At 41.4% G+C, this 26,924-nt stretch overlaps 1 long non-coding RNA gene across 1 annotated transcript in view; it reads left to right on the plus strand.

Moving 5' to 3' along the window:
* LOC109549003 (uncharacterized) overlaps positions 1 to 26,924 on the plus strand; it is a 102,713-nt gene that overhangs the window by 1,667 nt on the left and 74,122 nt on the right. The window contains exon 2 of the long non-coding RNA XR_002175149.3: positions 22,623 to 22,691. This is a non-coding gene — a long non-coding RNA (uncharacterized lncRNA). The remainder of the gene's footprint in view (positions 1 to 22,622; positions 22,692 to 26,924) is intronic.

Here is a 26,924-nt window from a genome sequence, read left to right on the forward strand (position 1 = left end):
AGACAGATATATTTCCTCTTCTTTTAGAGTTCTAGAAACAAGATCAGGAATCATGGTACTACAGATAAGATCCTTTAAGGAGTGCTGGTTTCTCAAATCTAGAGAAAGCTAGGTCTTTTCAAATGAAGCAAGTTGAGAAGGGAGAAGAAAAAGTCTTTTGCTGAGATATCAACTGAAATACATAACTCCTTTGTAGCCTAAATGCCCCAGTATCCCAAATGCTTCCGTGTAGTACAGATCACATCAGTTTTGCCCAAGCTCATCTGCAACTGATGAATACCTAATCTACTGTTTTGACAGAACTACTACTCCTGGACCCTAAATTGCCACTTAATCTGAAATCAAAAGTGGCTTTCCAAACCAGGAAGGAGGAAACAGAAGGCTCTTCTACCTTCCTTAATGCCTGATGATGAACTGTTTTCAGATATCACTGTGTACGTGGCCTTCAGCAGGAAATCATGGTGCCTGGGTTTGCTCACTGCAGAGCAAAGAAGGGTCACACAACTGGGTGTCCCAGATAAAAGTCCAGTTAGTCTCAAAATAGCGGCTCACAGAGTAAAGAGAAGAAGCAGAAGGCAAAGGCTTTAGCTTGCGAGCGTATCTTCCTTCCCCGTGATTAATTGTATTAACCAAAGACAGTTAATTCAGACCAAGAGGAAGGTCAGGAGTTGCGTTGCTTTCTGTCTCCCTGCCACGCCCTTCTGTCTTGCCATCAGAGTTTTGTCAACAACCAGGTAGTTTGCTTGTTTAGTGGGACTACAAACAGAAGCACTGCTAAGAATTTCAAAAAAGGCAGTCTTGGCAGCAGCTGGCAGCCAGCCAATGTAGAGTTCTCTGGAGAACCCAAGACATTTTTACGCCCATCTCTAGGCCTGGGGATTTGAAACAGTGTGATCATTCCCAGAAGAAGACCACAGGTTTACAAAATGCTGTCTTGTGTAATAGTGCCCTATTACGTTTTTTAAAAAAAATTATTTAATTAACTAATTTTATCTTTGGCTGCATTGGGTCTTTGTTGCTGCGCCCAGCTTTCTCTAGTTGCAGCGAGTGGGGGCTACTCTTCGTTGCGGTGCGCGGGCTTCTCATTGCAGTGGCTTCTCTTGTTGCGGAGCACAGGCTCTAAGTGCACGGGCTCCAGTAGTTGTGGCACGCAGGCTCAGTAGTTGTGGCTCGTGGACTCTAGAGCACGGGCTCAGTGGTTGTGGCGCACGGGCTTTGTTGCTCCGCGGCATGTGGGATCTTCCCGGACCAGGGGTTGAACCCGTGTCCCCTGCATTGGCAGGTGGATTCTTAACCACTGCGCCACCAGGGAAACCCCCCTACTACGTTTTTAAAAGTTGGCTAACAGTTGTTTTATTCACCTTTCTGTGAAAGATTTATCTGCATAGACCAGGCTCAGCTGTGGATTATTTCCTATTGTGTCTAAAATGATAAGACTAGCTATTTCTTGTGTTCAACCCTTGTGGGGAATTAGGTGGTCATCCCTTTGCTTCTTTGGTTTCACTTTGCTTAATTCCCAGGCATTTACTATCGTCCAAATTGTGTTTGATTAGCATAAGCTATATTTCCCACAAGAGTTTTTCTAACACATTTCTTCTGCAATCCAGTCCCACTTGGACACAGTAAGCCTCTCTTGTTCATCCAGTATGTCATTCAAATAGATACCAAAGAGAGATGCATGCGATCCTTGGCGCTTGGTGATGACAAAGGAGTGAGTCTGCAGGATGCGGTTTAGAGACCAATGCAGGAACAGTAAACAAAATGGCAGGAGAGGCAGCAGAGCCCTCCCGACTGCTGACCTTAAAATCCATGAGGTCAGTGCTCTGTTTAGGGACAAAAACTGGTAACAAGGGAGTTGTGATTTTTTTTTTTTAAAGAACAAAGTGTAAAATTCGATCAAATAAAAGAAAACTTTATGGCGGCATTTAAGAGAATCTCTTGGTTATCCAAGGACAGAAAGTGCAGAGTGAAGGCAGTTCCTATTCAAGAGCTGCATGGCCTTTGTGTCTTGTGGTGCCTCTTTGTGTGTTTTGTGACTTTTGCCTGAGAGCGGCAGATTTTTCTGAAACTGTGAGAATCCTTTGAGATGAAAGTTGAAGTTGGGACTACCAGCCCAGGCACCCTAGGAATTGCAGCCTCTGTTTGAAGCTTTTCAGACTACATGGCAAGTAGGAATCTGGACTGCAAGCCATGTGAGGACTGGCTTAGGGCTATGAACACTTAACTATCCACTCAGCACCAAGATCCAGAGAGACGTCATCCTTGCTGCCACTTTCTGTAGAATGGGGTTTATTTCTCACTCATCTATATGTGCACTGAAGGTGTGGCCCTCTGGGGTTCCAACATTATGTGAGGGGTCTTCAATCAGATTGCCCACCTTAGGTGGGTCCCTAGCTCACTGCAGAAGCTCAAATGCTCCAGGGTTCAGCAGAAACTTTCAGGGTGAAAGCCAACTTTGGTATTCACTTACCAACCAGGGTCCCTGCTCTGATTGCATTTTGGGGATCCACAGAAAACTTTATTTTATGCCAGCTCATTTAAAGAAATTAAAAAAAAATTAGCTGCTCTTTCAGTTGTCTCAATCAGGGAGTGTTTTGGAAGATCAGGAATTAATCTCACAGTGTCTCTACTTCTCTATGAATATCTCTCTGTGTTCATTTCTCTATTAGGTCAACTTCTTTTTAGTCTTCCAGAATTCCAGCTTATTGTGGTTTGGATAACTAATGCTTCTTCAGTTCTGGTACTACTTCCGTTTCTGCCCTCACTGCTATTTGCCCTGTCACTCCAGTTCCCAAAAGAAAATTAACAAAGAAATCTAAATTTCAAGTTGAGCCATTCAGGTTCATAGGTCGTTGGTCACTGCTGTTGGGTCAGAGTCCACCCTGATTTCTGTCAGGTGTGGTCAGTGTGTGTGTGTATGTGTGACGTGCGGGTGGGGAAGCAGTGGTAGGGCCGTGTGTTACAAAGCATGGCCACCATTCCTTAAAAGGGCTGTGGGCAGATGATTTCCCATAGAAGAGGGTATGGGAAGGAACCATAAAACATTTCTAGTATAAAACCTATAAGACCAATACTCCTTCCTCCCCCTTCCCTGCCTTAAAAACAACAACAAAAAAGATTTGTATGGATCCAGGGCAGAGATGATTTCTATCAAATCCCTTCTTAAAGTGAGATGGATGGTTTTTGCGAGGTGATAACATGACAGCCAAAGAATTCTGCCTTAGGACTTGGTATCAGTGCTGTGGCCCTTAGTATCAGTGCTGTGGCCCTTAAACCCAACTCTCTGTTGATGCCATTTGAAAGACCATGAAATTATTGCAGATACCCATGAGAACCAAAATAAACTCACCAAAAGCAGTTTAGGAACTACATTAGCAACTTTTATTAAGTAGTCTTTTCAAAGTATTAACAAATGTCCAAGAGCTCATATAAGATGCATATTTGTATTTCCACACTAGTGCAATAATGAAATAAAATAATGTACAGCATCCGTCCCATCTCTCCCTCCAGCTACTGCCACTTTACAGCTAAACTAGTTGAAAGAGTTGTCTATAGGCACTGCCTGCACTTTTCTACCCTCCCGTTTTCTCCTCAGGTCACTCTAATTTGCACCACAGTCCTTGGCAGAGCACAGCAACTTCATGCGAACAGGGACCCATCTGTTTCGTTCACTATTGTAGCTCCAGTGGTCTCAACAGTGCCTAACACACAATAGTCTCTCAATGGGTATTTGTTAAAGAAATGATAACTGTAATGGAATATTAACCACCCATTTAAATGAAGATATTTATGGAGGGTTTTCAATAATATTAGGAAATGTTTTGATAAAAGCCTAAATAGGAAAAAGGATAGAGAATAACATATTTCACATGATCTCAGCTTTTACAATGCATGGAAAAAAGACTGGAAGGAAATATGCTAAAATGTTAACACTGGTTCTCTGGAGTGGGATTATACATGATGAGTGCTTTCTTTTTGTCTGTTTTTTTTTTTCCATTCTGCCAATCTCTAATAATGGTAGTGTATATCATTAAACAAAAATGAAATCTAAGCAACAACATAAAGGACATGGCTTAGTATTTCAATGTGCCTTACTTTCAGGCTCAAACAGCAAATACTATTGTACTTATTGAAGGTAATGTACTGGATAAGATCACATTTGAGGAGTACAGATTAATTGTTCAGGTGATAATGGGTTTATTGTTACCTATCATTGTAATAATTTCAGTCTCATCTTCTAACCAGACAACAACCACTTTACCTCAAGACAGTGGTCACAACAACAAACGTATATTTATTGGGTGGTAACTATGTGAGGCACATACATTATCTTATTTAACTATCACACTAATCCTCTACAGGAAGTATGATTATTCCCAATGTTCAGATGAGAAAACTGAGGCTAAGAGTGTGTATGGAACTGGTCCAGGATCACACTGCTAGTAAATGATCCAGTTCTTAACCAGAGCTCTTGGGATCATGGCTTTTCTCAGCATCCTTCCGAGTAGTTTATCCTATGTGCGGAAAGAGGATGCCAAATGCAGCCTATAAACTCTACCCCGAAACCTACTGTTGCAGGAATTTTCAGGCTGCTGCACACATTGCTGTAGGTGTGTTATTTTCCCACCTCGGTTGGCAGAAGTGACAAAAGAGTTTATGGTTGGCTTGGATCAGGCTGGGTATTGGGCTAAAATGAGACACACTTAGTGCAAATGATTTGAAGAGTTGTCATAGCTGAGGAATGTATAAAGCCAAAAATATACTTTAAAAAATCTGCACTGCACACAGATAAATGGCAGCCACACAGGCTGAACTAGACCAGGACACCACATATGGGCTGCTAGGGGGTCCAGATGTGTGGGAGGATGTGTAGCATAGCAGCAGCGGCCATGACCCTTTCCCTCACAGTCTCTGGGCATGACATTAAAAAAGAATAGAACTTTCCTCTTTTTTTTTTTCCAATTGAGAAAGTTACATGCATATGGTAAAAAAAAAAAAAAGGTACCAGAGAAAAATACAGTGAAACATCATCCTCCACCCACAGCGCTCATTTCTTCTCCCCAGAGGCAACAATTGTTAGCAATTTCTTAAGTGTTCTTGCAGAAGTATTTTATGCATAAAAGTATATACTCAGCATTTATGTCTATGCTGTTTGAAACGCACACTCATGTTATCAAATATGGATATTTACCCTCCATAAATATCTTCATTTAAATGGGTGGTTAATATTCCATTACAGTTATCATTTCTTTAACAAATACCCATTGAGAGACTATTGTGTGTTAGGCACTGTTGAGACCACTGGAGCTACAATAGTGAACGAAACAGATGGGTCCCTGTTCGCATGAAGTTGCTGTGCTCTGCCAAGGACTGTGGTGCAAATTAGAGTGACCTGAGGAGAAAACGGGAGGGTAGAAAAGTGCAGGCAGTGCCTATAGACAACTCTTTCAACTAGTTTAGCTGTAAAGTGGCACCTTTACAGCTAAAGGTGGGTATGGGAAGGAATCAAACCTTCCATTTCTCCCCTTAATACATCTTGAAAGAGCTACCATGTATAATTGTGTACAAGGCACTTTGCTAAGGGGAGGGTGGGGGGCGGAGATTCAATAAACGGTGTTCTCTGGCAGGAGCCTGGGGCTGCCAGGAAGAGGAACCCTTTCCTTAATTCCTACACAGTTACTATCGTGAACTCTAGAACTTGTCTAGATCAGCACACATACATCTACTTTACTCTTTTTCGTCACTGCAGAAGATTTTGCTGTACCAGATGAACAGTACTTTAACTAGTTTTCAATTGGTGGACATTTGGGTCCTTTCCAATTCTTTGCTTTTAGGAAAAATACTGTAATGAATTTCCTTGTCTAAACATTTTTGTGCACCTGTGTGAGCACATCTGAGGGGTAAATTGGGTATGCCATTTTTGAGATTCTGAAGCATTTGGTTTCAAAGAAACAAAATACATTGATTTGAAAAGACCTGAACTCCAGAGGTATTTCTTCTTTAATTTTTGTAAACAATATTTCAAATTCTCATCCATGGTCAGCCTTGATAATTGACTTCCAGCTGCCAGGGGAGGAGTGTTTGATTTCTTCCCTTGGGTCCTAATCATCCACAGCAGGTGCCTTTTCTCTCTCGAACCTGCCCTCACCACCTCCAGAATTGTCCTCACCACCCCCAGAATTATTTCTGTCAGGAGGATCCTAGACTCCAGCAATGCTCTCTCTTGTTCTTACTCCCTGAAGTACAGAAGAATCCGAAATTTTCACCAGATTTTCATGGAAGGGTGTGGTTCATTCTCACACTTCTGAAGCCCTCAGTTTTCCTGCTATTAAATATCAATAAATCTTCTGACTCTTCAAAGTACAGACAGTACTGAAGTAAAGGGATTTACGTGACAGAATTTTTATTCTTAAGGACAGTGTGGTGTAGTAAACAGAACAGGGCTTTCCAAATCACAGAATGGGGACTAGAATCCTAGATCTGCCCTGCTTGATAATGGATGTGTGTAAGGCCATTCGCGTGTAAGTTGGCAATCGGTAACTGGAATTAACAATGGTGACGGTGATCATGATGATGATGATGATGATGGTGACGATGATAGCGATGTACTCTATATGAATGAATAAGGAAACAGATATGTCCCGAGCACTGTGCTGGGTGTCCTATAGATGTTAACTGATGTCCACTCCGTATAGTAAGTATCATACCTTCATATTAAAGACAAGGCCAGTTTGGGATTAACATATGCATGTTACTATATATGAAATAGATAACCAACAAGGACCTACTGTGTATAGCACAGAGAACTATACTCAGTATCTTGTAATAACCTATAAGGGAAAAGAATCTGAAAAACAATATATGTATAAGTGAATCACTTTGCTGTACACCTAAAACTAATACAACATTCTAAATCAACTATATTTCATTAAAAAAAAAAAGACAAGGCCAGAGAGGCAAAATAACTTGTTCAAGAATTCAGAGCTACTAAGGGGCAGAGCTAGTATACAAGCTGCACTCTTTCTCGTGTGAGCTGGTATTCCTTTCTAGATATGTGTAATACAACTTTTTTTTTTTAAGGGAAGTGAGCAATGTTTTAACGATGTTCTGAGTCATGAGTTGTATAGGTTCATTCTTTCTGCTTTCCAAAGCCTGTTTCTTTTCAACTTATTTGCATATAGCATTTGGATTTTAAGAGTAGTTTTGTTGAGCAGCAAGACAAAAGATGCATTGTTAGGGGGACAGGTTGACTAACAGGGTTTGGGGATATGAAGAATTAATAAAGAAGTCCTCGTGAAGGAACCTTTGACCTGCAATTCTATAAAAATGTATTGTCAGCATGGAGAAGTGCTTTGCTGATCTTCTCTGTAGCCTTGAATATTTTACTGTCTGTTTTACTTCAGCCCTAAAGAAACTTTCCTATTTTCTTTTATCCTCTGTATTCATCTTTCCACCTATGAAACATATTGGGTCCTTAATTCCTTTCTCCATTGCTAAGCTGGAATCTAGACAGCTTATTTCTCTTATCTCTTTCTAACTCCACGGTGGTAGATTTTCTTGTTTCTTACCTTTTTTGAGAAATATGACTTGTAGGATACGTTTTGGGGTGGCAGGAAGGTAAGGCAGCCTTGGGGAAAATGCAGACGTGAAGCTTTGCCTTTTGGAAAGTGACCTGTTTGGGCAACTGTACTCCTGACAGTGGCCTTGCCTCTGAACTTGACCATTGGTTATGGTGTTTTTGTAAGGCTGTTTGAGAGAATCACTTGTGTATGCTATTCAACGTGAAGGTGTTCTCATTTACACTTTCTGAACAATATCTTCCTTCTTTTTACATGATCTAGCCATGTTGTTTGGACTAAAAGATGAACATTTACCATTTTTGTCCTCCCTATTCTTACCAAACTCAAGTTCACGTGCCCGATGCACAGTGAGGCCAAATAATACTGAAACGTCGGTGTTTGGAGCAGAGAAAGGTTTATTGCAGGGCCATGCAAGGAGAACCGGTGGCTCATGCCCCCCAAAACCCCAGACGCCCTGAAGGGTTTCTTCAGCAAAGCATTTTTAAAGGCCAGGTCAGGGAGGGGGGGGTGGGTGTCACAGGATATGTGATTAGCTCATGCACAATTCTCTGATTGGTTGATGGTGAGGTAACAGGGCAGTTAACATTATCCTGAGGTGCCCAAAGGTCTGGGGGCTCATGATCATCAAGTAGTTAATTTCTTCCATTTGGTGGTGGTTTTTAGCATTTGAAAAATTCAGGAAATATGCATGAGATACTATTATCTGGGTAATTCAGAGAGGAGCTACAGCAGAGGATATGGGGGAGGGATCTGTCCTGAAAAGGCCCCATAGAGTCCTGTTCATTTACACTAATGTGAAAGTTTACCTTTCAGTGTGTATCCATCCAGAAAACATTTATGAGGTGCCCACTAGGTACACAGCATGGGTTGAGGGGGGTGGCACCAGAGATGGTCCCAGTTTATTTTGGGCAGGTTGCCAGATAAAACACGGGATGCTCAGGTAAATTTGAATTTCAGATATACAACAAATCATTTTTAAAGTTGAAGTATTCTCATAGAAAATTTGGGACACACTTATACTAAAAAATGACTTCCTAGTTATCTGAAATTTAAATTTAACTGACATTCTGTACTTTAATTCGCTAACTCTGGCAACCTTAATTAATCACATGACAGTGGGATAAATGCTATGATTGGGATGCTCTAAAGCATTTCAGCCATTACCTCTGTGGTGTTTGCAGAGAAGAAACTGGCCTGGAATGGAGGGGCAGCCCGGAAGAAGGATATGTCTCCAGGCTGATGAGTCAGGGAGCTGGGATTCTCATAGTCTGTTTTTTTTTTTAATATCTTTATTGGAGTGTAATTGCTTTACAGTGCTGTGTTAGTTTCTGCTTTATAACAAAGTGAATCAGTTATACATATACATATGTTCCCATATCTCTTCCCTCTTGCGTCTCCCTCCCTCCCACCCTCCCTATCCCACCCCTCAAGGTGGTCACAAACCACCTAGCTGATCTCCCTGTGCTATGCAGCTACTTCCCACTAGCTATCTATTTTACATTTGGTAGTGTATATATATCCATGCCACTCTCTCACTTTGTCACAGCTTACCCTTCCCCCTCCCCATATCCTCAAGTCCATGCTCTAGTAGGTCTGTGTCTTTATTCCTGTCTTACTCTAGGTTCTTCATGACCTTTTTTTTTTTTCTTAGATTTCATATATATGTGTTAGCATACAGTGTTTGTTTTTCTCTTTCTGACTTCACTCTGTAAGACAGACTCTAGCTCCATCCACCTCACTACAAATAACTCAATTTCATTTCTTTTTATGGCTGAGTAATATTCCATTGTATATATGTGCCACATCTTCTTTATCCATTCATCTGTTGATGGACACTTAGGTTGCTTCCATGTCCTGGCTATTGTAAATAGTGCTGCAATGAACATTGTGGTACACGACTCTTTTTGAATTATGGTTTACTCAGGGTATATGCCCAGTAGTGGGATTGTTGGGTCGTATGGTAGTTCTATTTTTAGTTTTTTAAGGAACCTCCATACTGTTCTCCATAGTGGCTGTATCAATTTACATTCCCACCAACAGTGCAAGAGTGTTCCCTTTTCTCCACACCCTCTCCAGCATTTATTGTTTCTAGATTTTTTAATGATGGCCATTCTGACCGGTGTGAGATGATATCGCATTGTAGTTTTGATTTGCATTTCTCTAATGATTAATGATGTTAAGTATTCTTTCATGTGTTTGTTGGCAATCTGTATATCTTCTTTGGAGAAATGTCTATTTAGGTCTCCTGCCCAATTTTGCATTGGGTTGTTTGTTTTTTTGTTATTGAGTTGCACGAGCTGCTTATAAATTTTGGAGATTAATCCTTTGTCAGTTGCTTCATTTGCAAATATTTTCTCCCATTCTGAGGGTTGTCTTTTGGTCTTGTTTATGGTTTCCTTTGCTGTGCAAAAGCTTTGAAGTGTCATTAGGTCCCATTTGTTTTTGTTTTTATTTCCATTTCTCCGGGAGGTGGATCAAAAAGGATCTTGCTGTGAATTATGTCATAGAGTGTTCTGCCTGTTTTCCTCTTATTGAAGAGGCTGTCTTTTCTCCACTGTATATTCTTGCCTCCTTTATCAAAGATAAGGTGACCATATGTGCATGGGTTTATCTCTGGGCTTTCTATCCTGTTCCATTGATCTATATTTCTGTTTTTGTGCCAGTACCATACTGTCCTGATTACTTTAGCTTTGTAGTATAGTCTGAAGTCAGGGAGCCTGATTCCTCCAGCTCCATTTTTTTGTTCTCAAGATTGCTTTGGCTATTCGGGGTCTTTTGTGTTTCCATACAAATTGTGAAATTTTTAGTTCTAGTTCTGTGAAAAATGCCAGTGATAGTTTGATAGGGATTGCATTGAATCTGTAGATTGCTTTGGGTAGTAGAGTCATTTTCACAATGTTGATTCTTCCAATCCAAGAACATGGTATACCTCTCCATCTATTTGTATCATCTTTAATTTCTTTCATCAGTGTCTTATAATTTTATGCATACAGGTCCTTTGTATCCTTAGGTAAGTTTATTCCTAGATATTTTATTCTTTTTGTTGCATTGGTAAATGGGAGTGTTTTCTTAATTTTACTTTCAGATTTTTCATTACTAGTGTATAAGAATGCCAGAAATTTCTGTGCATTAATTTTGAATCCTGCTACTTTACCAAATTCATTGATTATCTCTAGTAATTTTCCAGTAGCATCTTTAGGATTCTCTATGTATAGTATCATGTCATCTGCAAACAGTGACAGCTTTACTTCTGTTCTGATTTGGATTCCTTTTATTTCTTTTTCTTCTCTGATTGCTGTATCTAAAACTTCCAAAACTATGTTGAATAAGAGTGTTGAGAGTGGTCAACCTTGTCTTGTTCCTGATCTTAGTGGGAATGGTTTCAGCTTTTCACCATTGAGGACGATGTTGGCTGTGGGTTTGTCATATATGGCCTTTATTATGTTGAGGAAAGTTCCCTCTAAGCCTACTTTCTGCAGGGTTTTTATCATAAATGGGTGGTGAATTTTGTCGAAAGCTTTCTCTGCATCTATTGAGATGATCATATGGTTTTTCTCCTTCAATTTGTTAATATGGTGTATCACATTGATTGATTTGCGTATACTGAAGAATCCTTGTATTCCTGGAATAAACCCCACTTGATCATGGTGTATGATCCCATTAATGTGCTGTTGGATTCTGTTTGCTAGTATTTTTTGAGGATTTTTGCATCTATGTTCATCAGTGATATTGGCCTGTAGTGTTCTTTCTTTGTGACATCTTTGTCTGGTTTTGGTATCAGGTTGATGGTGGCCTCGTAGAATGAGTTTGGGAGTGTTCCTCCCTCTGCTATATTTTGGAAGAGTTTGAGAAAGATGGGTGTTAGCTCTTCACTAAGTGTTTGATAGAATTCGCCTGTGAAGGCATCTGGTCCTGGGCTTTTGTTTGTTGGAAGATTTTTAATCACAGTTTTCAATTTCAGTGCTTGTGATTGGTCTGTTCATATTTTCTATTTCCTCCTGGTTCAGTCTCAGAAGGTTGTGCATTTCTAAGAACTTGTCCATTTCTCTAGGTTGTCCATTTTATTGGCATAGAGTTGCTTGTAGTAATCTCTCATGATCCTTTGTATTTCTGCAGTGTCAGTTGTTACTTCTCCTTTTTTATTTCTAATTCTATTGATATGAGTCTTCTCCCTTTTTTTCTTGATGAGTCTGGCTAATGTTTTATCAATTTTGTTTATCTTCTCAAAGAAGCAGCTTTTAGTTTTATTGATCTTTGCTATCATTTCCTTCATTTCTTTTTCATTTATTTCTGATCTGATCTTTATGATTTCTTTCCTTCTGCTAACTTTGGGGGTTTTTTGTTCTTCTTTCTCTAATTGATTTAGGTGCAAGGCTAGGTTGTTTGAGATGTTTCCTGTTTCTTAAGGTAGGAATGTATTGTTATAAACTTCCCTCTTAGAACTGCTTTTGCTGCATCCCATAGGTTTTGGGTCCTTGTGTCTCCGTTGTCATTTGTTTCTAGGTATTTTTGGATTTCCTCTTTGATTTCTTCAGTGATTACTTCGTTATTAAGTAGTGCATTGTTTAGCCTCCATGTGTTTGTATTTTTTACAGATCTTTTCCTGTAATTGATATCTAGTCTCATAGCGTTGTGGTCAGAAAAGATACTTGATACGATTTCAATTTTCCTAAATTTACCAAGGCTAGATTTGTGACCCAAGATATGATCTATCCTGGAGAATGTTCCATGAGCACTTGAGAAAAATGTGTATTCTGTTGTTTTTGGATGGAATGTCCTATAAATATCAATTAAGTCCATCTTGTTTAATGTATCATTTAAAGCTTGTGTTTCCTTATTTATTTTCATTTTGGATGATCTGTCCATGGGTGAAAGTGGGGTGTTAAAGTTCCCTACTATGATTGTGTTACTGTTGATTTCCCCTTTTATGGCTGTTAGTATTTGCCTTATGTATTGAGGTGCTCCTATGTAGGGTGCGTAAATATTTACAATTGTTATATCTTTTTCTTGGATCAATCCCTTGATCAGTATGTAGTGTCCTTCTTTGTCTCTTCTAATAGTCTTTATTTTACAGTCTATTTTGTCTGATATGAGAATTGCTATTCCAGCTTTCTTCTGATATCCATTTGCATGGAATATCTTTTTCCATCCCCTCACTTTCAGTCTGTATGTGTCCCTAGGTCTGAAATGGGTCTCTTGTAGACAGCATATATACGAGTCTTGTTTTTGTATCCGTTCAGCCAGTCTGTTTCTTTTGGTGGGAGCATTTAGTCCATTTACATTTAAGGTAATTATCGATATATATATTCCTATTCCCATTTTCTTAATTGTTTTGGGTTTGTTATTGTAGGTCTTTTCCTTCTCTTGTGCTTCTTGCCTAGAGAAGTTCCTTTAGCATTTGTTGTAAAGCTGGTCTGGTGGTGCTGAACTCTCTCAGCTTTTGCTTGTCTGTAAAGGTTTTAATTTCTCCATCAATCTGAATGAGATCCTTGCTGGGTAGAGTAATCTTGGTTGTAGGTTTTTCTCCTTTATCACTTTAAATATGTCCTGCCAGTCGCTTCTGGCTTTCAGAGTTTCTGCTGAAAGATCAGCTGTTAACCTTATGGGGATTCCCTTGTGTGTTATTTGTTGTTTTTCCCTTGCAGCTTTTAGTATGTTTTCTTTGTATTTAATTTTTTATAGTTTGATTAATATGTGTCTTGGCATATTTCTCCTTGGATTTATCCTGTATGAGACTCTGTGCTTCCTGGACTTGATTAACTATTTCCTTTCCTATATTAAGGACGTTTTCAACTATAATCTCTTCAAATATTTTCTCAGTCCCTTTCTTTTTCTCTTTTTCTTCTGGGACCCCTATAATTCGAATGTTGATGCATTTAATGTTGTCCCAGAGGTCTCTGAGACTGTCCTCAGTTCTTTTCATTCTTTTTTCTTTATTCTGCTCTGCAGTAGTTATTTCCACTATTTTATCTTCCAGGTCACTTATCCGTTCTTCTGCCTCAGTTATTCTGCTATTGATCCCTTCTGGAGTATTTTTAATTTGATTTATTGTGTTGTTCATCATTGTTTGTTTCCTCTTTAGTTCTTCTAGGTCCTTGTTAAATGTTTCTTGCATTTTCTCTATTCTATTTCCAAGATTTTGGATCATCTTTACTATCATTATTCTGAATTCATTTTCACGTAGACTGCCTATTTCCTCTTCATTTGTTAGGTCTGGTGGGTTTTTACCTTGCTCCTTCATCTGCTGTGTGTTTTTCTGTGTTTTCATTTTGCTTATCTTACTGTTTGGGTCTCCTTTTTGCAGGCTGCATGTTCATAGTTCCCGTTGTTTTTGGTGTCTGTCCCCAGTGACTAAGGTTGCTTCAGTGGGTTGTGTAGGTTTCCTGGTGGGGGGGACTAGTGCCTGTGTTCTGGTGGATGAGGCTGGATCTTGTCTTTCTGGTGGGCAGGTCCACGTCCGGTGGTGTGTTTTGGGGTGTCTGTGGCCTTATTATGATTTTAGGCAGCCTCTGTGCTAATGGGTGGACCTGTGTTCCTGTCTTGCTAGTTGTTTGGCATAGGGTGTCCTGCACTGTAGCTTGCTGGTTGTTGAGTGAAGTTGGGTGTTGGTGTTGAAATGGAGATCTCTGGGAGATTTTCGCCATTTGATATTACGTGGAGCTGGGAAGTCTCTTGTGGACCAGTGTCCTGAAGTTGGCTCTCCCACCTCAGTGGCACAGCCCTGATGCGTGGCTGGAGAAGAGCCTTTCATCCATATGGCTCAGAATAAAAGGGAAAGAAAATAGAAAGAAAGAAAGAGGATAAAATAAAATAAGATAAAATAAAATAAAGTTATTAAAATAAAAAGTAATTATTAAGAAAAAAAATTTTTTAAGTAAAAAGAACAAAAAGACAAAAACGGACGGACAGAACCCTAGGACAAATGGTGAAAGCAAAGCTATACAGACAAAATCTCACACAGAAGCATACACATACACACTCACAAAAAGAGGAAAGGGGAAAAAATGTCTTGTTCCCAAAGTCTACCTCCTCAATTGGGGATGATTGGTTGTCTATTCAGGTATTGCACAGATGCAGGTACATCATGTTGATTGTGGAGATTTAATCTGCTGCGCCTGAGGCTGCTGGGAGAGATTTCCCTTTCTCTTCCATGTTTGCACAGCTCCCGGGGTTCAGCTTTGGATGTGGCCCCACCTCTGCGTGAAGGTCACTGGAGGGTGTCTGTTCTTCGCTCAGACAGGACGGGGTTAAAGGAGCCGCTGATTTGGGGGCTCTGGCTCACTCAGGCCAGGGGGGAGGGAGGAGCACTGCATGCGGGGTGGGCCTGCAGCGGCAGAGGCCGGCGTGACGTTGCACCAGCCTGAAGCACGCCGTGCGTTCTCCTGGGGAAGTTGTCCCTGGATCCCGGGACCCTGGCCGTGGCGGGCTGCACAGGATCTCGGGAGGGGTGTGGATAGTGACCTGTGCTTGCACACAGGCTTCTTGGTGGCGGCGGCAGCAGCCTTAGCGTCTCATGCCCGTCTCTGGGGTCCGCGCTTTTAGCCACGGCTCGCGCCCATCTCTGGAGCTCCTTTAAGCAGTGCTCTTAATCCCCTCTCCTCGTGCATCAGGAAACAAAGAGGGAAGAAAAAGTCTCTTACCTCTTCGGCAGCTCCAGACTTTTCCCCGGACTCCCTCCCGGCTAGCCGTGGCGCACTAGCCCCCTGCAGGCTGTGTTCACGCCGCCAATCCCAGTCCTCTCCCGGCGCTCCGACCGAAGCCCAAGCCTCAGCTCCCAGCCCCGCCCGCCCCGGCGGGTGAGCAGACAAGCCTCTCGGTCTGGTGAGTGACGGTCGGCCCTGATCCTCTGCGCGGGAATCTCTCCACTTTGCCCTCCGCAGCCCTGTTGCTGTGCTCTCCTCTGTGGCTCCGAAGCTCCCCCCTCAGCCACCTGCAGTCTCCGCCCACGAAGGTGCTTTTAGTGGGTGGAAACCCTTCCTCCTTCATAGCTCCCTCCCACTGGTGCAGGTCCCGTCCCTATCCTTTTGTCTCTGTTTATTCTCTTTTCTTTTTCCCTACCCAGGTACGTGGGGAGTTTCTTGCCTTTTGGGAGGTCTGAGGTCTTCTGCCAGCGTTCAGTAGGTGTTCTGTAGGAGCTGTTCCACGTGTAGCTGTATTTCTGATGTATCTGTGGGGAGGAAGGTGATCTCCGCGTCTTACTCTTCCGCCATCTTCTCGTGTCTCCCATAGTCTGGTGAGGGATGGGAAAAATCAAGCAGAGTTTTGTGAAGACACTGTGTCGTCTCATATACAGATTAATTAAAACTCTTTCTGCTCCAGCTCCCACCCTCAAAGGCAACCCTCAAGAAAACCACTGGTGTTGACATTTGGGTGCCTCCTGGGTCAGGTATTTAAATGGCAGTTTAGTTTCTGTGGCCTTTGTGTCTGGCTATCAAAAAAATGGTGAACAAGTATTTATGTGTTTAGTAACTATAGTACTAAAAAGACTATTCTTTTAAATTAATTAATTGATTAATTTTTATTTTTGGCTGTGTTGGGTCTTCGTTTCTGTGTGAGGGCCTTTCTCTAGTTGCGGCAAGCTGGGGCCACTCTTCATCGCGGTGCGCGGGCCTCTCACTATCGTGGCCTCTCTTGTTGAGGAGCACAAGCTCCAGACGCGCAGGCTCAGTAGTTGTGGCTCACGGGCCTAGTTGCTCCGTGGCATGTGGGATCCTCCCAGACCAGGGCTCGAACCCATGTCCCCTGCATTGGCAGGCAGATTCTCAACCACTGCGCCACCAGGGAAACCTAAGAGTGTATTTTTTGATGATGCAGGAAGGATGGGGGGAAAAGCAAGGGACAAAGGGTACAAAGTAATCAAACAGATTCCTGCTCTTGATAGTCTGTTGTGTGCATGTGTGTGTGCGTGTGTAGGGGGGTTGTGGGTAGGGTGGGGGTAGAGCAGGTGCAGGTGGAAGTAGGGCTTGGGGATGGGAGAACCAAGAACCAAAGACTAAAGAGCCATGCTATTTTAAGCAATGTTAAAAGAACCGAACCAAAGACCTGGAATTTGTTTGCACAGGGTTTGACCTTGGTACTTCAGTGTTAAGTGCCTTGAGTAGGTCTCATCCAGCAAAGTTGCCTGGAGAAGATGAATTTGAGTTCGGCCTTAAAGGTCTGGAATTTGAGTGGGTGTAGAGGAGGGAAAAAGGCACTGTCCACAGGGAGAGTCACACTCAACCGCATATTTTAGTCACTGTGAACGTGTGTGTGTGTGTGTGTGTGTGTGTGTGTGTGTGTGTGTGTGTGATCACTGGGGTGGGCTGGTATGAAGGTGAGAGGGTGAGGAAATCAAGATGACTCCCAGATTTGGAAGTGGAAAGGTTATTCATTAACTGATTAGATTTCAGACTCAAGGAGGAAGCAAAAAGAATTCATCACACCAAACAGAAAAACTGATAAATGGAGATTTCTGGGGCAGGTTGGTAAAAGTTGGGCAAAGCAGTGGTTTGAGTTGAGATAATGTCTTAGATAACTCAAGAGCTGTCCCACTTTTGACTGAATTTCTCAAGAATTAAGAAAATTGCTTCACAGAAATTATGTTCTTGCAATCATATTCTGCCAGAGGCTTCCAGCAGGTGGTATATTAGGAAAAATATTTACATAGAAGAAGATAAAGAGTCATTTTATTTTCCTCCTAATCCATGTTATACCTTAATTGCCTTATGGAAAAATCCTTTTTGTTTGGCCCTCTTTCTTGCACGGAAATACAGATCATGAATGCTGGAAAATTGAACCGCAGTCTTCTGCCGCAGCAGGAAAATGCATTATTGTTGGGTTGGTTGTTTTATTAGAGATTTCTGCAGAGGCTGAATATCTTTATCTAAAATTCACAGGAAAGCCTCAGGCCAAGATTCTAAAAAATGAGAATTACTTACCTGGAATCTCTTTAGTTTACTTTTTTTTGCCCCTTTTCTATCTCCCTTTTCTTATCTTGCTGGTTATTTTAATGTGGCTCTGTATAGTCATAATAATTTCTACCCATCTACTGTTTTAACCACGCTTAATTCAATAGAGAGAACTTGTTTGATTTTTTTTTTTCTTTGTGGAAATCAGGAAGGGTAGAAGATTTTTCACCCAAATACACTTTTTCCTGAATTAAGAAGGAACAATGGTCCTGAGTTCCCAGGAGAAGGTAATTTGGAGTAATCCAGACTCTAAGGAGTGTTTCAGTGGAGGCATTTTCTCTGCATGCTGATTCCCGTTCTTGTAAGTTATCTCTTTATTGCAGAACCACAGACCTTGAAAGGGTCTCCGGAGGATGTGTTGGAATGGCTTGTTGCCTCCGGCAGGCACAGACCACAAGGACGGTGTGAAGTTAGATTCTTGGCCTGAATAAACCATTCCAGGAAGTACTCCATAAGCCTTTATTGTTCATAAATTTAAGAAGTTCTGTTAGAGATGGCCTGCTAACTTTTGCTGTCAACATTTATAGCCAGTTACTATATCACCCTTAAAAGCTCATCACAGAACCATTTCTAGAGATGTATGCTATCCAGCACGGTGGTTGTTTTAATCACATTCTACTTTTTTATGTACCCTTAAAGTACATAAAACCACATATTATGTTTCCAAAGATTTGCATCTTTGTGAGAGTTAAAATTGCACCTACGCATTTTTCTATCGCTTTGTTTGTTACTGTTTTTTTGTTTTTTTTTTGTGGTATGCGGCCCTCGCACTGTTGTGGCCTCTCCCGTTGCGGAGCACAGGCTCCAGACACGCAGGCGCCCAGTCGCTTGGCGGCATGTGGGATCTTCCAGGACCGGGGCACGAACCCGCGTCCCCTGCATCGGCAGGCGGACTCTCAACCACTGCACCACCAGGGAAGCCCTTTGTTACTGTTTAATACAAAGCTCATATTTACACAGGCAAAGCACATGTAATCACTGGTAATTTAAGCTTATAAGCACGTCACTTGACAAACACAAGTAACGGAGGAGAAATGATTTGGGGGAACTTGTAGTACCCAGAAGATTTCTTTAAGTCTTCTTTTTTAAAATAAGGAAATAGTTTCCTGTGTCCAGTCTGATTATAGAAAAAAAAAATGCTGAAGTTGGCCTTCAACCTCCCTAGCCTCTTCTTCTGTTTCAAGTTTCTTGAGACTCTCTTTTCAAGTATCCAGTGCCCCGGGGAGCTCTGTATTCCAGTTTTCAAATGAATGCCTGGCAAGGGTCCTGCCAGTAATCATTTACATCGTAGTGTAAATAAGGTGAAATTCAAAGAGCTGCTTTAAGGGGCTGTTGCTATTTCGAGACCTTCTATTTGTGGAATATGTTTAGGCAATTCTGGTGTCTCTGAGCAAGTGAGGAAAGTGCTCTGGGGGCTCCTGAAATCCCAACCCACAACTGGCCTTGCTTTCCTCTTTCTTTTCCTCTACTTTAAGCCACGAAGGGAAAACTATTTGTTGAGTCCTATCTACTAGCTCTAAGAATCTCAAAGCTATTTCTTGTTCTGTAGTAACAGTCCAGGTGTATGTATACTGTTTACTAGATGGCAGGCACACTGAGTTAACTCCACTGACTCACAATGATCCCACGGAGGATAATTATTATCACCCTATGTATGGGTGAGGAGATTGAGGCATGAAAAGGTAAGTAACTTGCCCAAGGCCAAGTAGGTGGAGCTACTAAGTGGGTGGAGCCAGGTTCAATCCAGACAGTCAGTAGGGCTCCAGAACACTTTGCAAGCTGCCCTTCCAGTAGCTATCTACTCTGATACCTTTAGTTTTTGCCCACAAGTGTTACTTTTATTATGTTGCATGATCTCCAACATTTTTAAAGTATTTTTCACCCAAAATAAATATCATCCTATAGTGAGTATCTAGTCTAGGATATACAAAGAATTAGTTCCCAGCCCTTGTATGTCAACTCCCATTACTAGAGTCCAGTGTCACTGGTTGAAATTTTCTTACAGAAGCCCAAGTTCTATTGACCAGAAACAGATGACATATCTAATTTTTAACTTTTCAGGAAAGGTATTTCATACTCCACTATGAGTTTGTGATCCATGATGACCCTTTCTGCCCAATCTATTTTTTTTTTTAAGATTGGAAAGCTATTTGTTAAATTTTTTATTGTAGTAGAGTTGATTTCAATGTTGTGTTAGTTTCTGCTGTACAGAAAAGTGAATCAGTTATACATATACACATATCCACTCTTTTTTAGATTTTTTTCCCATATAGGCCACTACAGAGTATTGAGTAGAGTTCCCTGTGGTATACAGTAGGTCTTTATTAGTTATCTATTTTATATATAGTAATGTATATATGTCAGTCCCAATCTCCCAATTTATCCTCCCTCCCTTACCCCCTGGTAACCATAACTTTGTTTTCTATATCTGTAACTCTATTTCTGTTTTGTAGATAAGTTCATTTGTATACTTTTTTTAGATTCCACATATAAGTGATATTATATGGTATTTGTCTTCATCTGTCTGACTTACTTCACTCAGTATGACAATCTCTAGGTCCATTCATGTTGCTGCAAATGGCATTATTTCATTACTTTTTATGGCTGAGTAATATTCCATTGTATATATGTACCACATCTTCTTTAACCATTCCTCTGTCGATGGACATTTAGGCTGCTTCCATGTCCTGGCTTTTGTAAATAGTGCTGCAGTGAACATTGGGGTGCATGCATCTTTTTGAATTATGGTTTTGCCCAATCTATTCTTGATACCTCTGGCTTTGCTTTATATCCCCAAACCTTATATGGCAGACTTGGCATTTGTGGAGATGACAGTAGTGGTATTGTCTGTGTGTGTGTGTGTGTGTGTGTGTGTGTGTGTGTGTGTGTGTGTGAGTGACCCAAACAAGAAGTCACTTGTCATTTTACTGAAGCAAATATTTGAGTTTCAAAGACTGCAAGGCTAGTGTCCAGAACCTGTCATGTAGGAAGTGCCTGTCCTGTCCTAGAACCATATCCCAGTGGGGATTTGTTTTATCTAAAGGGATATTTGCAAATTTGGGAATTTGAGAAGGTCTCAACAATCATCCCTCACTAATATCACAAGACACTGTACTGAAATCACAGTTTTCAAGTATATTCTGTTTTTAACGGACTATTTCTCTAATGTTTACCATTGCTTTTTTGTTATTGTTTTAGTCTGAGTAAACTTTACTGAATATAATATATTAATATGATCAGGCTGCTATAATAAAATACCATAGACTGGTGGCTTAAACAACAGACATTTATTTCTCATAATTCTGAAGGCTAGGAAGTCCAAGATCAAAGTGTTGACCCATTCAATTCCTGCTGAGAACCCTCTTCTTAGCTTGCAGACAGCCACCTTCTCACTATGTCCTTACATGGCAGAGAGAAAGGGAGACCAAGCTCTCTGTTATGTTTTCTTATAAGAGCACTAATCCCATCATGGGGGCCCCACCCATATGATCTCATCTAAATCTAATCACTGCTGAAAGACTCCATCTCTAAGTTCCATCACATTTGGGGTTAGGACTTCAACATATGAATTTGGGGGGAGGGGACACAATTGAGTCCATAGCGTATAACATAAAATACTATTGTAAGTATATGAATTGTAAGTATACAACTCAAAATATTTTCACAAAGTGGCCAGACCTGTGTAGCCAGGGTCTAGATCAAGAAACGGAATATTGGGCTTCCCTGGTGGCGCAGTGGTTGAGAGTCCGCCTGACGGTGCAGGGGACACAGGTTCGTGCCCCGGTCCAGGAAGATCCCACATGCCGTGGAGCGGCTGGGCCTGTGAGCCATGGCTGCTGAGCCTGCGCGTCCGGAGCCTGTGCTCTGCAACGGGAGAGGCCACAACAGTGAGAGGCCCGCGTATCTCAAAAAAAAACCAAAACAGTGTTGTTTGCAATGCTTTATATTTGGAATATCTCTTTGTAAAAATATTGGTCTTAATATATTTTCATAACTTGCAAGTTTGGACTTCTCTTTGAGTTTTTGTGTTTAGATTTGCTATCACAGAATCCATGTTTTTAACGTCCAGGAGAGAACAACAAGTTGAATGACCCACGTGCTTCCTACCAGGTAGTTTTTTGGGTGTCTGAGATTTGAAAATGTGCTTCACTTCGATTAGAAGTGTGTTCTTGTATTTTCTATTAACCAAGTACCAGATAATTATTAGACACATCTTCTAGGGGTGAGTGAGTTTTCTAGGGGTGGCTGATTCATCTTGGGATCCCTGCTGAGATGGTCCTTAAGAAATTGCAGCCAGTGAGGAACTGCTCTGTTTGGCATGGAATCAAGACCACTTTATTTCTCTTGGACCAAGAAACTAAGACCACACATGTGACACGCACACACCCACACCCACACCCACACACACACCCAAAACAACAACAACGAAGAGAAGAGAATGCTTGCCAAGCAGTCTAGGCTTGAATCAACTGCTTCCCAGTAAACTCCATGCCCTAGAAGGCATCTCCACCGAACCAAGATGGGTCAAGAGAATCAGAGTATGGTGGAGATGCCTTCTAGGCATGATGGACAGCAGGTTTGCTATTAGAGCTCTGTTTTAGCTCTTGTTACTAACTTACACGTGGTTAATTTTGACTGTCCTGCTGATTGGGGCATGTGTGCTCAGCTGTGGTAGTCACATGCTTGTCAGAGGAATGGAAAAACAGGGCATTGAGTGGTGGTTTTCACTGTGGATTCAGAGATCAGAGACTCTTTAGGTAAATAATTGTCAAGCAACAGACAACTTTTGTGAGATGAATAAATATGGCAACTTAGATTTTTATGAGCTACTGTAAATCTTTTCTGCATTGTGCTTTGAAAAAATGTTTTCAGATTTTCCTTCTTCCCATAGTCCATTAAATACTTGGAAATAATTGACTTTAGATGAATAAGCATAGCTTCTCCAGCTTATTTGTTTAGAGAGTTGTCATCTCAAATCACATTTTTCGGTTTCAAAGAAATAAAACAAAATTTACATTTGGGAGTAATTTGTCATAAGCCAAAGCAATAGTCTGCTTGGGTTACATTTTTTTTTTCTCTCTCTCTCTCTCTACAGACCACCTGTATTTCCACTTGGAAATTCACACACTGTTTCCTCTCAGAAGAGTTTATCAGTAGGCAGAAGGTAAGAAGACAAATTAGCTTGCTTTGAGAGTATCTCTCAGTTACTGCCGGAGGGTGGGGAGAACTGGTTAAACCGTGGCCTCCTGATAGTGGATCTGAAACGCTAGTATTCATGAGAAGAACCTGATATAGAAAATGTGGTTTGTGAGTCCCACCTACAGAGATTCTGATTTCTTGGGTCTGGGGTGAGCCTTGGCAACCTACACTTTTTAGCAAGCACCCCAATAACTCTAATGTGCATGGTCCAAGACCACATAATGTGGAATACTGATCTAGAGCCTCTCATAGAACATGATGTCAGGGTCCTGAAGCAGGCGAGAAGACTGGCCATTGTGAATGACATTAATATTGTGATTAAGAGAAAAAATGTCTCTTTAGATCTAACTTTCTAAACTGTATCCCTCAGGCTGGATTCCCTAGGAGGAGAGCCTGAGACCAGCGTTTGGGTGTATGTGATTCATTGGAGTGGTCTCAGGAAAAAGAGAATAAGGGAAGTAGCACAGGGCAAGGCAGAGCACTAAGCAACAATGTGGTCTCAGCTGGAGGCCAGCTTTAACTTGATCCCACAGGGAGCTCTGGGCATGAATTGCGCCACATGGCTAATCCCACCTCGGGGAGAGAAGGCTAGCTTTTTGTACCCCTTGTCAGCCAGTCACTGGTTGTGAGCTACCCTGGAATGGGTGATATAATCTCTTGGATAAAGTGATTCCTATTCTGCAGAGGGCAGTTCTCCAGGGAGGGAGCCTCTGGAGCCATTAGTAACCAACACTCATGGCAACTAGGGAATGGATGCACCAGCCAGGTAAAAGGGATCCAGGAGGGGTACCAACAGCATCCATTACATTATGACAACCTGGAGTCACATGAGAGGCCTTTCACACTGTGGTTCCCATTCTTGGTCACCTTGGCTACTCTTGCAGTCATACCTTATATGCTTGCTACTCTTACAATGCTTTTTATAATTACAAGGGAAAACGTGGGCAGCAGATATACTTGGCTTTTTGTTTTTCTGATATTTTCCCTCTGGTGCTTTAGTAAAAATTGTCATCCTGCAGCAAAGTGGAGAAAATATGGCAACCTCCTTTGTCAGTTTTTTCTCCTATTCCCAATAAAAGAAACAATGACTTCAGATACTGAATTGTGAATCCTCAGGCTGTTGTGAAATCTTAATGTGTTTTACCCGAAACTCCATTTGCAGATGATTGTGTCTCATGCTTCTTGTAACAATATTGTTTGTGGAGGATGTTCCTTTGTTTAGGACTTTCAATGAGAAATATGCTGTTCTGGAGACGATTGAACTGGCTGTCGTTGGTTACTTGGCTTCATTAAATAAAACTGCCTCTTCTAAACTATGTTCTGTGGAACGTTAGTGTCTTTTGTACTGTGTTCTGTAGAAAATAAGTCCTATGGTCAAATAATTTAGGAGGCGAGGCACTCTATATACTATATTTCCTTCTAAGAGATTCGCAAAGCACTTTGGCCTGTTGAAGGCTCATATCCTGCAGGAAAGAAAACTACATTTGTTTGGCTGATTATTTCCCAAACCTATTTGCGCATGGAGCCGCTTATCATGGCTACCTCCTTCCTTTTTATTTTTTTGGAATACACATTAACCGCTTACAGAACTAATGTTCCGTAGAACGCAGTTTGGAGAATACCGAAATAAAACTTTATTCCTCATCATGTATTATCAGGGCTTTATAAGCAGCAAAGAACTGGTTCCACTCTTTCATCTTGTAAAACCAGCCTTGATATCTTATCTACATGCAAGGCGAGTGCAAAGCAGATGTGGGGATCAGAATAGTCTTTGGGGAAAAGGATAGGTTATTTGTTTGCTGTGCTGAAGGGGCCATAAAAACAGTAATATACTTAATGAGGCCTCACCATGGATATATTAGTTTCCATAAAACATTTTATTTAGCCTAACATACCAGTACATAATGGCCAGTGAGTTTCACAAACAGCTAGTCCCCAGCCTCTAATGTTTACGAAGCGTCTGTTCTTTTTGGAGTGACTTTGCCAGGGAGGGTCATGCAAGATTAAAAAGATAAGAGTATTAAAAATTCAGCCAAGACACACCAGGACTGCCCTGATGATAATAACTATGGTGTAATGTTTCTCGATTTATATAGATTCCCCATCCTGTTCTCAGTAAAAGATAACCCAGCCATTTCCCAACAATCTTTCATTTAAAAATTATTTGGATTGTCATGGGTATATGGCATTTCCTTTTTGCATAAGACAAACCCTCTGTGAGTTGAATTTTTCTAAGAAATTTTGAATTGTAAGAGACAGAAGTGAATGAATATTTATTTAAAGGAAATATTGTAAGTCCTCACGTATACAGTTTACAGAGAACTCCCCCCCCCCCCCGCCACTATCACTTTTGTACTTAATAAAAACCCTGTGAGAATGGCGGTATTACAGGCACCACAAGTGGCCAAGGACTCTTGGAAAGCTGGCCAGAGCAGCCTTACAGCGTTCAGAAACTTTATTTGTATTCACCGTAACCATTATCCTAAGCGACAGACTCTCCTGGGTTTGATTTCTTGCTCTGTAAGAAAATTCTAGAAGGAAATCACAACAAGATTTTCTCTCATTTGCTCTTACTTCCTTCATGCTTAGTTATGTTCAACCAGCTTATCCTCTAGACTCAGCCACAAGTTTACCGTTTCCTAATCCATTGCTTAGCAATAGTCACCTCTTGGATCGTGAGAGGTGGTAAGATTCTAGGGTATGTGTGTGAGTGTGCAAACATTTAGGAACTGGGGGGGATGAAGTACTCAGAGACCATATTTAGACAGAGTTCTGTATTCCCTGCCGAGGAATGTGGATTTTCTCTAATAGGAAGCCAGAGGAACCTAGGATTTTGGGTGCCTTGGGCAGGGTAGAAGAGGGTTTGATAACACAGACCCCAGGGAGGAGGCTGTTAACATGAATACAGTGGACAGATGATGAGGATCTGGGAAATGGATTTGGCTTAGACAATGGAGGGGATTCCTGAGGTGGAATTGACCAGTCTGGGAGGTGAGGGAGACACAGAAACTAAGGATATAAATGAGATTTCTAGTACTGGTGACCTCTAATGCTATTATCAGAGAAAAGAATATGGGGGAGAGAACTGGGTTGGTACAGTGGGAGTGTGGGAGAGTCAAAAAGATAGAAGTCACTTTAGGATATGGTAAATTTGAAGTGAAACATTTAGAAACGTTTAGAAAGCAGCTAACACGACACTGTAAATCAACTATACTTCAATTTTAAACAATTAAAAAGAAAGAGAGCAGTTTGAAATATCACTTCAAATCACAGAGAAAGAAAACAAAACCTGATATTTAGATCTAGAGTTCGACAGTGTTAAAGACCCAGGACATGGACAAAAGCATCCAGGAAGAGGGTGGCTCCAGAATGAATCGGCCCACACAACTCACATAAGTTAGAAATGTCATGTGGTTTTACAGTTTGTAAGTCAACTTCATTTCATACTGAGCACCCCTCCTTCTAGTCCGGGGGGAAACTTAATTTCATTTATTTGAGTTTCCCTTCCTCTTACGCTGTGCTGAGGCACCAGGGTGCAGAGCAGTGATCTGGTCCTTTGTCATCTCTCAGGGAGGTTACTGCTGAGGCTGTCATCCTTCCTACTAGATCCGTTTTTCTCTGCCATGGCTATGCCGTGTGATGCTGCCTGTGGTTTTGTCTGACTAGCTTAACCTCCACCCAGCCCTTCCACTTGCACTTTTGCTGTCAGGATTGTGGGAGCATGAGGGAAGCATGTCTGCTCTGGGACCCTTTGGTATCTTTCTTCCTTCCTGTCCTTCCTCTAGCCCAGGGACATCTCTTTCTCGGGCAGAGAAGGAAGAAGGATGAAGCCCCCTTCTTCTCACTTCTCACACACTCTCCCATCTTCTCCCCAAACCACCAAGTTCTCTTAAAGGCTTGCACATGTTTTTGTGTGTTGGGGGGAAGTCAGAAGGACTTGCGCTATTTCTGCTTTTGACCCCAATGCATCCTTCTGGAACTTGTGGCATATCAAGACTGCTACCAGCCTAAACTGGAGGATGGAAACATACAAATACAGATACAGAGAGAAAAAAAGATTAATATCTGAAAATACTGTCTAGCCACAGCGTTCAAGTGAGAAAAGAAAACAAGCAGGCTGTGGGTTACAGAGTGTAGAGCCAAGAGAGAACAGAAAGATGACATCCAGGGAAGAAGCCAGAAAGCTCCCAGAGGGTAC

This window comes from Tursiops truncatus, chromosome 12, assembly GCF_011762595.2.
Source record: "Tursiops truncatus isolate mTurTru1 chromosome 12, mTurTru1.mat.Y, whole genome shotgun sequence".
NCBI classification, from domain to species: Eukaryota; Metazoa; Chordata; class Mammalia; order Artiodactyla; family Delphinidae; genus Tursiops; species Tursiops truncatus.